The following is a 12,678-nucleotide window of genomic DNA, read 5'->3' as shown; positions in this document are numbered from 1 at the left end:
AGAACACTTTGAAGAACTAAGGGGTAATCACAGCTTGAAAAATAAAAAGGATATGCCTTAAAGCTCAGTTTCAACGGATTATGAGGCACATGCGAATTCAACCAAAAAGAGGTATCAGCTCACACTTGTCAGAAAAACCATCAGCAAGAAAACTACAAACAATAAATGCTGAAGCTGTTGTGGAGAAATGCATACCCTCAACTTCAAGGGGGACGTAACTTGGAAAGGGCCACGAATGAGAACAGAATGGAGGTGCCTTAAAAAGGTAAACATTGAGCTACCATATGATCCAGCAGGCCCACTCCTCGACCTATAATCTAAGAAGAGAGAATTGGAAAGACACTGGCAGGCAAATCTGCATTGCTCAGTATTACAATAGCCAAGATATGGAGGTAACCAAAAAGTCCACCAACAGATGGGTGGACAAAGAAGAACTCCTCCATGTATAGATGGAATATTCGCCAGTGAAAAAAATGAAACAATGCCATTTGCAGCACCATAGATGAGTCTAGACGAAATCACACCACCTGTAGTAAGTGAGAAAGTAAAAGACACATATCCTATCATATCACTTTTAGGAGTTACATAAAAATTGATACCAATGAAGATATTTCCACAGAGAAAGGCAATCACAGATTCATTAAAAAACTTATGGTTCACCAAATAGAAAGGGATGAGGATTGGATAATTTACCATATTGGGGTTAACAGAGATATACAAACCATGTGAAATATATAATCACCAAAGACGTACGGAAGACCAGGAGAAGACTACTCAACATTGTGTCATAACCTACATGGGAAAAGGATGCGAGGAAGAATAGATACACGTATATGTGTGAAAGAACCACATTTGCCCACCTAGAACAAACAAACCATTGTAATCAAATTTGCTTGGATAAAAAATAAAAAGTAAATTATAAATATGAACAACAAGTAATGAGACATAAACATAAAGGGCTTTTTCCTGGCACATTCCATTCTAATTTACAACCTAGAACACCACTTCCATTAAGGCTCTGTTTCCCCAGTTACCAAATTTGGTAAAGGAGAAATGATGCCACCTTGTGGCCGTTTCCTGCAAGAGCAGCTTTAAACTCACAGCTAAGGGTCACTTAACATTCACAAGGACTCAGGGCTGTAAAGGACACCTGCCCTAAAAAATTGTGCTGAAGTAGGGAATGGACAAAAATTTCAAAACAGGCAAATGTTTCCAGAAGAGAGTATGAATATTAACGTTTTACTCACGCTCTTTTAAAAAAAAGGAAAATGGATAAAAGCTCAACCTCAGGGAGTGTTAGACCCATGAAATCTAATCTACAAAAAGTTTCAACTTACACCAGTCGACTGACCATCAGCAAAAAGTCTACAAACAATAAATGCTGACGGGGTTTTAGAGAACTGTGTACCCTCTCCCTGCTGGTGAGACGTAAAGGGGTAACGGCCAATAATGAGAACAGAAAGGAGCTGTGTTTAAAAGTAAAAATGGAGGTACCATTCAATCCAGCAGGCGCACCATTGGACCTCTCACCGGAGAAGACAAGAATCGAGAAGACACAGGCCGCAAAAGCTTCAGTGCAGCCTTATTCACAATAGCCAAGACAGTGAAGGAATCAAAATGTCCAACAACAGGTGAATAGATAAAGAAGAAGTGGTCCATGTACACAATGGAATATTAGCCATGGAAAACAATGAACCATTGTTCTTTGAGGCACCACAAATGAGTCTGGAGATAATCACGAAACATGAGGTAAGTCCGAAAGCAAAAGACCTATATTCTATGATATCACTTACAGGCGTTATCTAATAACTGACACAAATGAACATATTTCCAAAGAGAAAGACACTCACAGATTTAGAAAACAAACTATGCTCATCTAAAAGGAAAGGTGGGGGGAGTGGATAAATTAAGGTTAGTGTTACTATATGTATACAAACACCTATTATATACATATCTCAAAAAGACCTACCATATAGAAGGGAGGTGTGCGGAACCCTCTGTAACATTTTACATGGGAAGGGGATCTGTACTTGAATAGACATATATAATGTACAAATGAACCAGATTGTGTACACCTCGGACAAACAATATTCTAAGCTTTACTCCAATTAAAGAAATTTTTAAAACCAAGAAGAAATAATGAGACATAAACTTATGGGGGTTTCTCCATGCACATTCCAATATAATTTACAACCTAGGAACACGACTTCCAGAAAGGCTCTGCTGCCCTAGTACCCAGATTTGGGAATGGAGGAATGCTGCCTGCTTGAGGCCACTTCCCACAACAGCAGCTTTTAACCCATTACTAAAGGTCACTAAATATGCACCACACTTGCAGTTCGGGAAATGAGACCTGCTCTCTAAAAAAATTCTGGGCTGGAAAATCGACCAAAAAATTTAACAGAGGGCAAGCTTCCAAGAAGACAATTTCAAGAATTATATTGTACTCCCAACTGTTTCCTTTTTTTAGCAGAAAAGAAAACGGCAGAGAAAAATGATGAGTTTTATGAATTTTCAAAGACATGAAAACCCAAAGTACAAAAACCTATCAGCTCACACCAGCCAGAAGGGCCATTAGCATAAATGCTGCAAACAATAAATGCTGAAGCGATTGTGGAGAAATGCGTACCCTCGATTCTAAGGGGGACGTGGTAAGAGCCACTAATGAAAACACAAAGAAGGTGCTTTGATAAGGGTAACACGGTGCTACCAGTCAATCAATCACACCCACTGCTGGGCCTATCACCTGAGAAAATGAGAATCAAAAAGTCACAGGCTTGGGGCTTCCCTGGTGGTGCAGTGGTTGAGAGTCTGCCTGCCAATGCAGGGCACACGGGTTCGAGCCCCAGTCTGGGAAGATCCCACATGCCGCGGAGCAACTGGGCCCGTGAGCCACAACCACTGAGCCTGCGCGCATGGAGCCTGTGCTCGGCAACAAGAGAGGCCGCGATAGTGAGAGACCCACGCACCGTGATGAAGAGTGGCCCCCGCTCGCCTCAACTACAGAAAGCCCTCGCGCACAAACGAAGATCCAACACAGCCAAAAATAAATAAATAAATAAATAAATAAATAAATAAATAAATATTAAAAAAAAAAGTCACAGGCTGGCAATCCTGCACTCCAACAATATTTACCATAGCCAACACTTGGAAGCAATGAAAATGTCCATCAACTGAGGAATGCACAAAGTAGAAGTGGTCCAAGTACACAGTGGAAGATTACTCCAATGAAAAATAAAAATTAAATTTAAAAATCGAACAAAAGTAAAGACACATCAGCTTGTGTGGGTTTGTCCGGGCACACTCCACTCTAATTTATAACCGAGTAACACCACAGGCCGCAAGGGCATTTCCCTAGTTACCAGGGTGGGGAACATAGAAAGGCTGCCACCCTCTGGCAGTTACCTGCAAAAACAGCTTTAAGGCCTGTGCTAATGGTCATTTCATAGGAAGAAGTAATGCAGGACCGTAAATGAAACATGCCCTCAATATGTCTTGAGGGAGGTAATGGCCAAAACATTTCAAAATGTGACACATACTTTAAGAGAACACTTTGAAGAACTAAGGGGTAATCACAGCTTGAAAAATAAAAAGGATATGCCTTAAAGCTCAGTTTCAACGGATTATGAGGCACATGCGAATTCAACCAAAAAGAGGTATCAGCTCACACTTGTCAGAAAAACCATCAGCAAGAAAACTACAAACAATAAATGCTGAAGCTGATGTGGAGAAATGCATACCCTCAACTTCAAGGGGGACGTAACTTGGAAAGGGCCACGAATGAGAACAGAATGGAGGTGCCTTAAAAAGGTAAACATTGAGCTACCATATGATCCAGCAGGCCCACTCCTCGACCTATAATCTAAGAAGAGAGAATTGGAAAGACACAGGCAGGCAAATCTGCATTGCACAGTATTACAATAGCCAAGATATGGAGGTAACCAAAAAGTCCACCAACAGATGGGTGGACAAAGAAGAACTCCTCCATGTATAGATGGAATATTCGCCAGTGAAAAAAATGAAACAATGCCATTTGCAGCACCATAGATGAGTCTAGACGAAATCACACCACCTGTAGTAAGTGAGAAAGTAAAAGACACATATCCTATCATATCACTTTTAGGAGTTACAAAAAAATTGATACCAATGAAGATATTTCCACAGAGAAAGGCAATCACAGATTCATTAAAAAACTTATGGTTCACCAAATAGAAAGGGATGAGGATTGGATAATTTACCATATTGGGGTTAACAGAGATATACAAACCATGTGAAATATATAATCACCAAAGACGTACGGAAGACCAGGAGAAGACTACTCAACATTGTGTCATAACCTATATGGGAAAAAGATGCGAGGAAGAATAGATACACGTATATGTGTGAAAGAACCACATTTGCCCACCTAGAACAAACAAACCATTGTAATCAAATTTGCTTGGATAAAAAATAAAAAGTAAATTATAAATATGAACAACAAGTAATGAGACATAAACATAAAGGGCTTTTTCCTGGCACATTCCATTCTAATTTACAACCTAGAACACCACTTCCATTAAGGCTCTGTTTCCCCAGTTACCAAATTTGGTAAAGGAGAAATGATGCCACCTTGTGGCCGTTTCCTGCAAGAGCAGCTTTAAACTCACAGCTAAGGGTCACTTAACATTCACAAGGACTCAGGGCTGTAAAGGACACCTGCCCTAAAAAATTGTGCTGAAGTAGGGAATGGACAAAAATTTCAAAACAGGCAAATGTTTCCAGAAGAGAGTATGAATATTAACGTTTTACTCACGCTCTTTTAAAAAAAAGGAAAATGGATAAAAGCTCAACCTCAGGGAGTGTTAGACCCATGAAATCTAATCTACAAAAAGTTTCTACTTACACCAGTCGACTGACCATCAGCAAAAAGTCTACAAACAATAAATGCTGACGGGGTTTTAGAGAACTGTGTACCCTCTCCCTGCTGGTGAGACCTAAAGGGGTAAAGGCCAATAATGAGAACAGAAAGGAGCTGTGTTTAAAAGTAAAAATGGAGGTACCATTCAATCCAGCAGGCGCACCATTGGACCTCTCACCGGAGAAGACAAGAATCGAGAAGACACAGGCCGCAAAAGCTTCAGTGCAGCCTTATTCACAATAGCCAAGACAGTGAAGGAATCAAAATGTCCAACAACAGGTGAATAGATAAAGAAGAAGTGGTCCATGTACACAATGGAATATTAGCCATGGAAAACAATGAACCATTGTTCTTTGAGGCACCACAAATGAGTCTGGAGATAATCACGAAACATGAGGTAAGTCCGAAAGCAAAAGACCTATATTCTATGATATCACTTACAGGCGTTATCTAATAACTGACACAAATGAACATATTTCCAAAGAGAAAGACACTCACAGATTTAGAAAACAAACTATGCTCATCTAAAAGGAAAGGTGGGGGGAGTGGATAAATTAAGGTTAGTGTTACTATATGTATACAAACACATATTATATACATATCTCAAAAAGACCTACCATATAGAAGGGAGGTGTGCGGAACCCTCTGTAACATTTTACATGGGAAGGGGATCTGTACTTGAATAGACATATATAATGTACAAATGAACCAGATTGTGTACACCTCGGACAAACAATATTCTAAGCTTTACTCCAATTAAAGAAATTTTTAAAACCAAGAAGAAATAATGAGACATAAACTTATGGGGGTTTCTCCATGCACATTCCAATATAATTTACAACCTAGGAACACGACTTCCAGAAAGGCTCTGCTGCCCTAGTACCCAGATTTGGGAATGGAGGAATGCTGCCTGCTTGAGGCCACTTCCCACAACAGCAGCTTTTAACCCATTACTAAAGGTCACTAAATATGCACCACACTTGCAGTTCGGGAAATGAGACCTGCTCTCTAAAAAAATTCTGGGCTGGAAAATCGACCAAAAAATTTAACAGAGGGCAAGCTTCCAAGAAGACAATTTCAAGAATTATATTGTACTCCCAACTGTTTCCTTTTTTTAGCAGAAAAGAAAACGGCAGAGAAAAATGATGAGTTTTATGAATTTTCAAAGACATGAAAACCCAAAGTACAAAAACCTATCAGCTCACACCAGCCAGAAGGGCCATTAGCATAAATGCTGCAAACAATAAATGCTGAAGCGATTGTGGAGAAATGCGTACCCTCGATTCTAAGGGGGACGTGGTAAGAGCCACTAATGAAAACACAAAGAAGGTGCTTTGATAAGGGTAACACGGTGCTACCAGTCAATCAATCACACCCACTGCTGGGCCTATCACCTGAGAAAATGAGAATCAAAAAGTCACAGGCTTGGGGCTTCCCTGGTGGTGCAGTGGTTGAGAGTCTGCCTGCCAATGCAGGGCACATGGGTTCGAGCCCCGGTCTGGGAAGATCCCACATGCCGCGGAGCAACTGGGCCCGTGAGCCACAACCACTGAGCCTGCGCGCATGGAGCCTGTGCTCCGCAACAAGAGAGGCCGCGATAGTGAGAGACCCACGCACCGCGATGAAGAGTGGCCCCCGCTCGCCGCAACTACAGAAAGCCCTCGCGCACAAACGAAGATCCAACACAGCCAAAAATAAATAAATAAATAAATAAATAAATAAATAAATAAATAAATATTAAAAAAAAAAGTCACAGGCTGGCAATCCTGCACTCCAACAATATTTACCATAGCCAACACTTGGAAGCAATGAAAATGTCCATCAACTGAGGAATGCACAAAGTAGAAGTGGTCCAAGTACTCAGTGGAAAATTATTCCAATAAAAAATAAAAATTAAATTTAAAAATCCAACAAAAGTAAAGAGACATCAGCTTGTGTGGGTTTCTCCGGGCACACTCCACTCTAATTTATAACCGAGTAACACCACAGGCCGCAAGGGCATTTCCCTAGTTACCAGGGTGGGGAACATAGAAAGGCTGCCACCCTCTGGCAGTTACCTGCAAAAACAGCTTTAAGGCCTGTGCTAATGGTCATTTCATAGGAAGAATTAATGCAGGACCGTAAATGAAACATGCCCTCAATATGTCTTGAGGGAGGTAATGGCCAAAACATTTCAAAATGTGACACATACTTTAAGAGAACACTTTGAAGAACTAAGGGGTAATCACAGCTTGAAAAATAAAAAGGATATGCCTTAAAGCTCAGTTTCAACGGATTATGAGGCACATGCGAATTCAACCAAAAAGAGGTATCAGCTCACACTTGTCAGAAAAACCATCAGCAAGAAAACTACAAACAATAAATGCTGAAGCTGTTGTGGAGAAATGCATACCCTCAACTTCAAGGGGGACGTAACTTGGAAAGGGCCACGAATGAGAACAGAATGGAGGTGCCTTAAAAAGGTAAACATTGAGCTACCATATGATCCAGCAGGCCCACTCCTCGACCTATAATCTAAGAAGAGAGAATTGGAAAGACACTGGCAGGCAAATCTGCATTGCTCAGTATTACAATAGCCAAGATATGGAGGTAACCAAAAAGTCCACCAACAGATGGGTGGACAAAGAAGAACTCCTCCATGTATAGATGGAATATTCGCCAGTGAAAAAAATGAAACAATGCCATTTGCAGCACCATAGATGAGTCTAGACGAAATCACACCACCTGTAGTAAGTGAGAAAGTAAAAGACACATATCCTATCATATCACTTTTAGGAGTTACATAAAAATTGATACCAATGAAGATATTTCCACAGAGAAAGGCAATCACAGATTCATTAAAAAACTTATGGTTCACCAAATAGAAAGGGATGAGGATTGGATAATTTACCATATTGGGGTTAACAGAGATATACAAACCATGTGAAATATATAATCACCAAAGACGTACGGAAGACCAGGAGAAGACTACTCAACATTGTGTCATAACCTACATGGGAAAAGGATGCGAGGAAGAATAGATACACGTATATGTGTGAAAGAACCACATTTGCCCACCTAGAACAAACAAACCATTGTAATCAAATTTGCTTGGATAAAAAATAAAAAGTAAATTATAAATATGAACAACAAGTAATGAGACATAAACATAAAGGGCTTTTTCCTGGCACATTCCATTCTAATTTACAACCTAGAACACCACTTCCATTAAGGCTCTGTTTCCCCAGTTACCAAATTTGGTAAAGGAGAAATGATGCCACCTTGTGGCCGTTTCCTGCAAGAGCAGCTTTAAACTCACAGCTAAGGGTCACTTAACATTCACAAGGACTCAGGGCTGTAAAGGACACCTGCCCTAAAAAATTGTGCTGAAGTAGGGAATGGACAAAAATTTCAAAACAGGCAAATGTTTCCAGAAGAGAGTATGAATATTAACGTTTTACTCACGCTCTTTTAAAAAAAAGGAAAATGGATAAAAGCTCAACCTCAGGGAGTGTTAGACCCATGAAATCTAATCTACAAAAAGTTTCAACTTACACCAGTCGACTGACCATCAGCAAAAAGTCTACAAACAATAAATGCTGACGGGGTTTTAGAGAACTGTGTACCCTCTCCCTGCTGGTGAGACGTAAAGGGGTAACGGCCAATAATGAGAACAGAAAGGAGCTGTGTTTAAAAGTAAAAATGGAGGTACCATTCAATCCAGCAGGCGCACCATTGGACCTCTCACCGGAGAAGACAAGAATCGAGAAGACACAGGCCGCAAAAGCTTCAGTGCAGCCTTATTCACAATAGCCAAGACAGTGAAGGAATCAAAATGTCCAACAACAGGTGAATAGATAAAGAAGAAGTGGTCCATGTACACAATGGAATATTAGCCATGGAAAACAATGAACCATTGTTCTTTGAGGCACCACAAATGAGTCTGGAGATAATCACGAAACATGAGGTAAGTCCGAAAGCAAAAGACCTATATTCTATGATATCACTTACAGGCGTTATCTAATAACTGACACAAATGAACATATTTCCAAAGAGAAAGACACTCACAGATTTAGAAAACAAACTATGCTCATCTAAAAGGAAAGGTGGGGGGAGTGGATAAATTAAGGTTAGTGTTACTATATGTATACAAACACATATTATATACATATCTCAAAAAGACCTACCATATAGAAGGGAGGTGTGCGGAACCCTCTGTAACATTTTACATGGGAAGGGGATCTGTACTTGAATAGACATATATAATGTACAAATGAACCAGATTGTGTACACCTCGGACAAACAATATTCTAAGCTTTACTCCAATTAAAGAAATTTTTAAAACCAAGAAGAAATAATGAGACATAAACTTATGGGGGTTTCTCCATGCACATTCCAATATAATTTACAACCTAGGAACACGACTTCCAGAAAGGCTCTGCTGCCCTAGTACCCAGATTTGGGAATGGAGGAATGCTGCCTGCTTGAGGCCACTTCCCACAACAGCAGCTTTTAACCCATTACTAAAGGTCACTAAATATGCACCACACTTGCAGTTCGGGAAATGAGACCTGCTCTCTAAAAAAATTCTGGGCTGGAAAATCGACCAAAAAATTTAACAGAGGGCAAGCTTCCAAGAAGACAATTTCAAGAATTATATTGTACTCCCAACTGTTTCCTTTTTTTAGCAGAAAAGAAAACGGCAGAGAAAAATGATGAGTTTTATGAATTTTCAAAGACATGAAAACCCAAAGTACAAAAACCTATCAGCTCACACCAGCCAGAAGGGCCATTAGCATAAATGCTGCAAACAATAAATGCTGAAGCGATTGTGGAGAAATGCGTACCCTCGATTCTAAGGGGGACGTGGTAAGAGCCACTAATGAAAACACAAAGAAGGTGCTTTGATAAGGGTAACACGGTGCTACCAGTCAATCAATCACACCCACTGCTGGGCCTATCACCTGAGAAAATGAGAATCAAAAAGTCACAGGCTTGGGGCTTCCCTGGTGGTGCAGTGGTTGAGAGTCTGCCTGCCAATGCAGGGCACACGGGTTCGAGCCCCGGTCTGGGAAGATCCCACATGCCGCGGAGCAACTGGGCCCGTGAGCCACAACCACTGAGCCTGCGCGCATGGAGCCTGTGCTCCGCAACAAGAGAGGCCGCGATAGTGAGAGACCCACGCACCGCGATGAAGAGTGGCCCCCGCTCGCCGCAACTACAGAAAGCCCTCGCGCACAAACGAAGATCCAACACAGCCAAAAATAAATAAATAAATAAATAAATAAATAAATAAATAAATAAATAAATAAATATTAAAAAAAAAAGTCACAGGCTGGCAATCCTGCACTCCAACAATATTTACCATAGCCAACACTTGGAAGCAATGAAAATGTCCATCAACTGAGGAATGCACAAAGTAGAAGTGGTCCAAGTACACAGTGGAAAATTATTCCAATAAAAAATAAAAATTAAATTTAAAAATCCAACAAAAGTAAAGAGACATCAGCTTGTGTGGGTTTCTCCGGGCACACTCCACTCTAATTTATAACCGAGTAACACCACAGGCCGCAAGGGCATTTCCCTAGTTACCAGGGTGGGGAACATAGAAAGGCTGCCACCCTCTGGCAGTTACCTGCAAAAACAGCTTTAAAGCCTGTGCTAATGGTCATTTCATAGGAAGAATTAATGCAGGACTGTAAATGAAACATGCCCTCAATATGTCTTGAGGGAGGTAATGGCCAAAACATTTCAAAATGTGACACATACTTTAAGAGAACACTTTGAAGAACTAAGGGGTAATCACAGCTTGAAAAATAAAAAGGATATGCCTTAAAGCTCAGTTTCAACGGATTATGAGGCACATGCGAATTCAACCAAAAAGAGGTATCAGCTCACACTTGTCAGAAAAACCATCAGCAAGAAAACTACAAACAATAAATGCTGAAGCTGTTGTGGAGAAATGCATACCCTCAACTCCAAGGGGGACGTAACTTGGAAAGGGCCACAAATGAGAACAGAATGGAGGTGCCTTAAAAAGGTAAACATTGAGCTACCATATGATCCAGCAGGCCCACTCCTCGACCTATAATCTAAGAAGAGAGAATTGGAAAGACACTGGCAGGCAAATCTGCATTGCTCAGTATTACAATAGCCAAGATATGGAGGTAACCAAAAAGTCCACCAACAGATGGGTGGACAAAGAAGAACTCCTCCATGTATAGATGGAATATTCGCTAGTGAAAAAAATGAAACAATGCCATTTGCAGCACCATAGATGAGTCTAGACGTAATCACACCACCTGTAGTAAGTGAGAAAGTAAAAGACACATATCCTATCATATCACTTTTAGGAGTTACATAAAAATTGATACTAATGAAGATATTTCCACAGAGAAAGGCAATCACAGATTCATGAAAAAACTTATGGTTCATCAAATAGAAAGGGATGAGGATTGGATAATTTACCATATTGGGGTTAACAGAGATATACAAACCATGTGAAATATATAATCACCAAAGACGTACGGAAGACCAGGAGAAGACTACTCAACATTTTGTCATAACCTATATGGGAAAAGGATGCGAGGAAGAATAGATACACGTATATGTGTGAAAGAACCACATTTGCCCACCTAGAACAAACAAACCATTGTAATCAAATTTGCTTGGATAAAAAATAAAAAGTAAATTATAAATATGAACAACAAGTAATGAGACATAAACATAAAGGGCTTTTTCCTGGCACATTCCATTCTAATTTACAACCTAGAACACCACTTCCATTAAGGCTCTGTTTCCCCAGTTACCAAATTTGGTAAAGGAGAAATGATGCCACCTTGTGGCCGTTTCCTGCAAGAGCAGCTTTAAACTCACAGCTAAGGGTCACTTAACATTCACAAGGACTCAGGGCTGTAAAGGACACCTGCCCTAAAAAATTGTGCTGAAGTAGGGAATGGACAAAAATTTCAAAACAGGCAAATGTTTCCAGAAGAGAGTATGAATATTAACGTTTTACTCACGCTCTTTTAAAAAAAAGGAAAATGGATAAAAGCTCAACCTCAGGGAGTGTTAGACCCATGAAATCTAATCTACAAAAAGTTTCTACTTACACCAGTCGACTGACCATCAGCAAAAAGTCTACAAACAATAAATGCTGACGGGGTTTTAGAGAACTGTGTACCCTCTCCCTGCTGGTGAGACCTAAAGGGGTAACGGCCAATAATGAGAACAGAAAGGAGCAGTGTTTAAAAGTAAAAATGGAGGTACCATTCAATCCAGCAGGCGCACCATTGGACCTCTCACCGGAGAAGACAAGAATCGAGAAGACACAGGCCGCAAAAGCTTCAGTGCAGCCTTATTCACAATAGCCAAGACAGTGAAGGAATCAAAATGTCCAACAACAGGTGAATAGATAAAGAAGAAGTGGTCCATGTACACAATGGAATATTAGCCATGGAAAACAATGAACCATTGTTCTTTGAGGCACCACAAATGAGTCTGGAGATAATCACGAAACATGAGGTAAGTCCGAAAGCAAAAGACCTATATTCTATGATATCACTTACAGGCGTTATCTAATAACTGACACAAATGAACATATTTCCAAAGAGAAAGACACTCACAGATTTAGAAAACAAACTATGCTCATCTAAAAGGAAAGGTGGGGGGAGTGGATAAATTAAGGTTAGTGTTACTATATGTATACAAACACATATTATATACATATCTCAAAAAGACCTACCATATAGAAGGGAGGTGTGCGGAACCCTCTGTAACATTTTACATGGGAAGGGGATCTG

The sequence above is a fragment of the Balaenoptera physalus genome (assembly GCF_965194825.1).
Source record: "Balaenoptera physalus genome assembly, chromosome: 6".
Classification (NCBI taxonomy): Eukaryota; Metazoa; Chordata; class Mammalia; order Artiodactyla; family Balaenopteridae; genus Balaenoptera; species Balaenoptera physalus.
The sequence above is the reverse complement of the archived record's forward strand: the minus strand, read 5'-3'. Positions refer to the sequence as shown.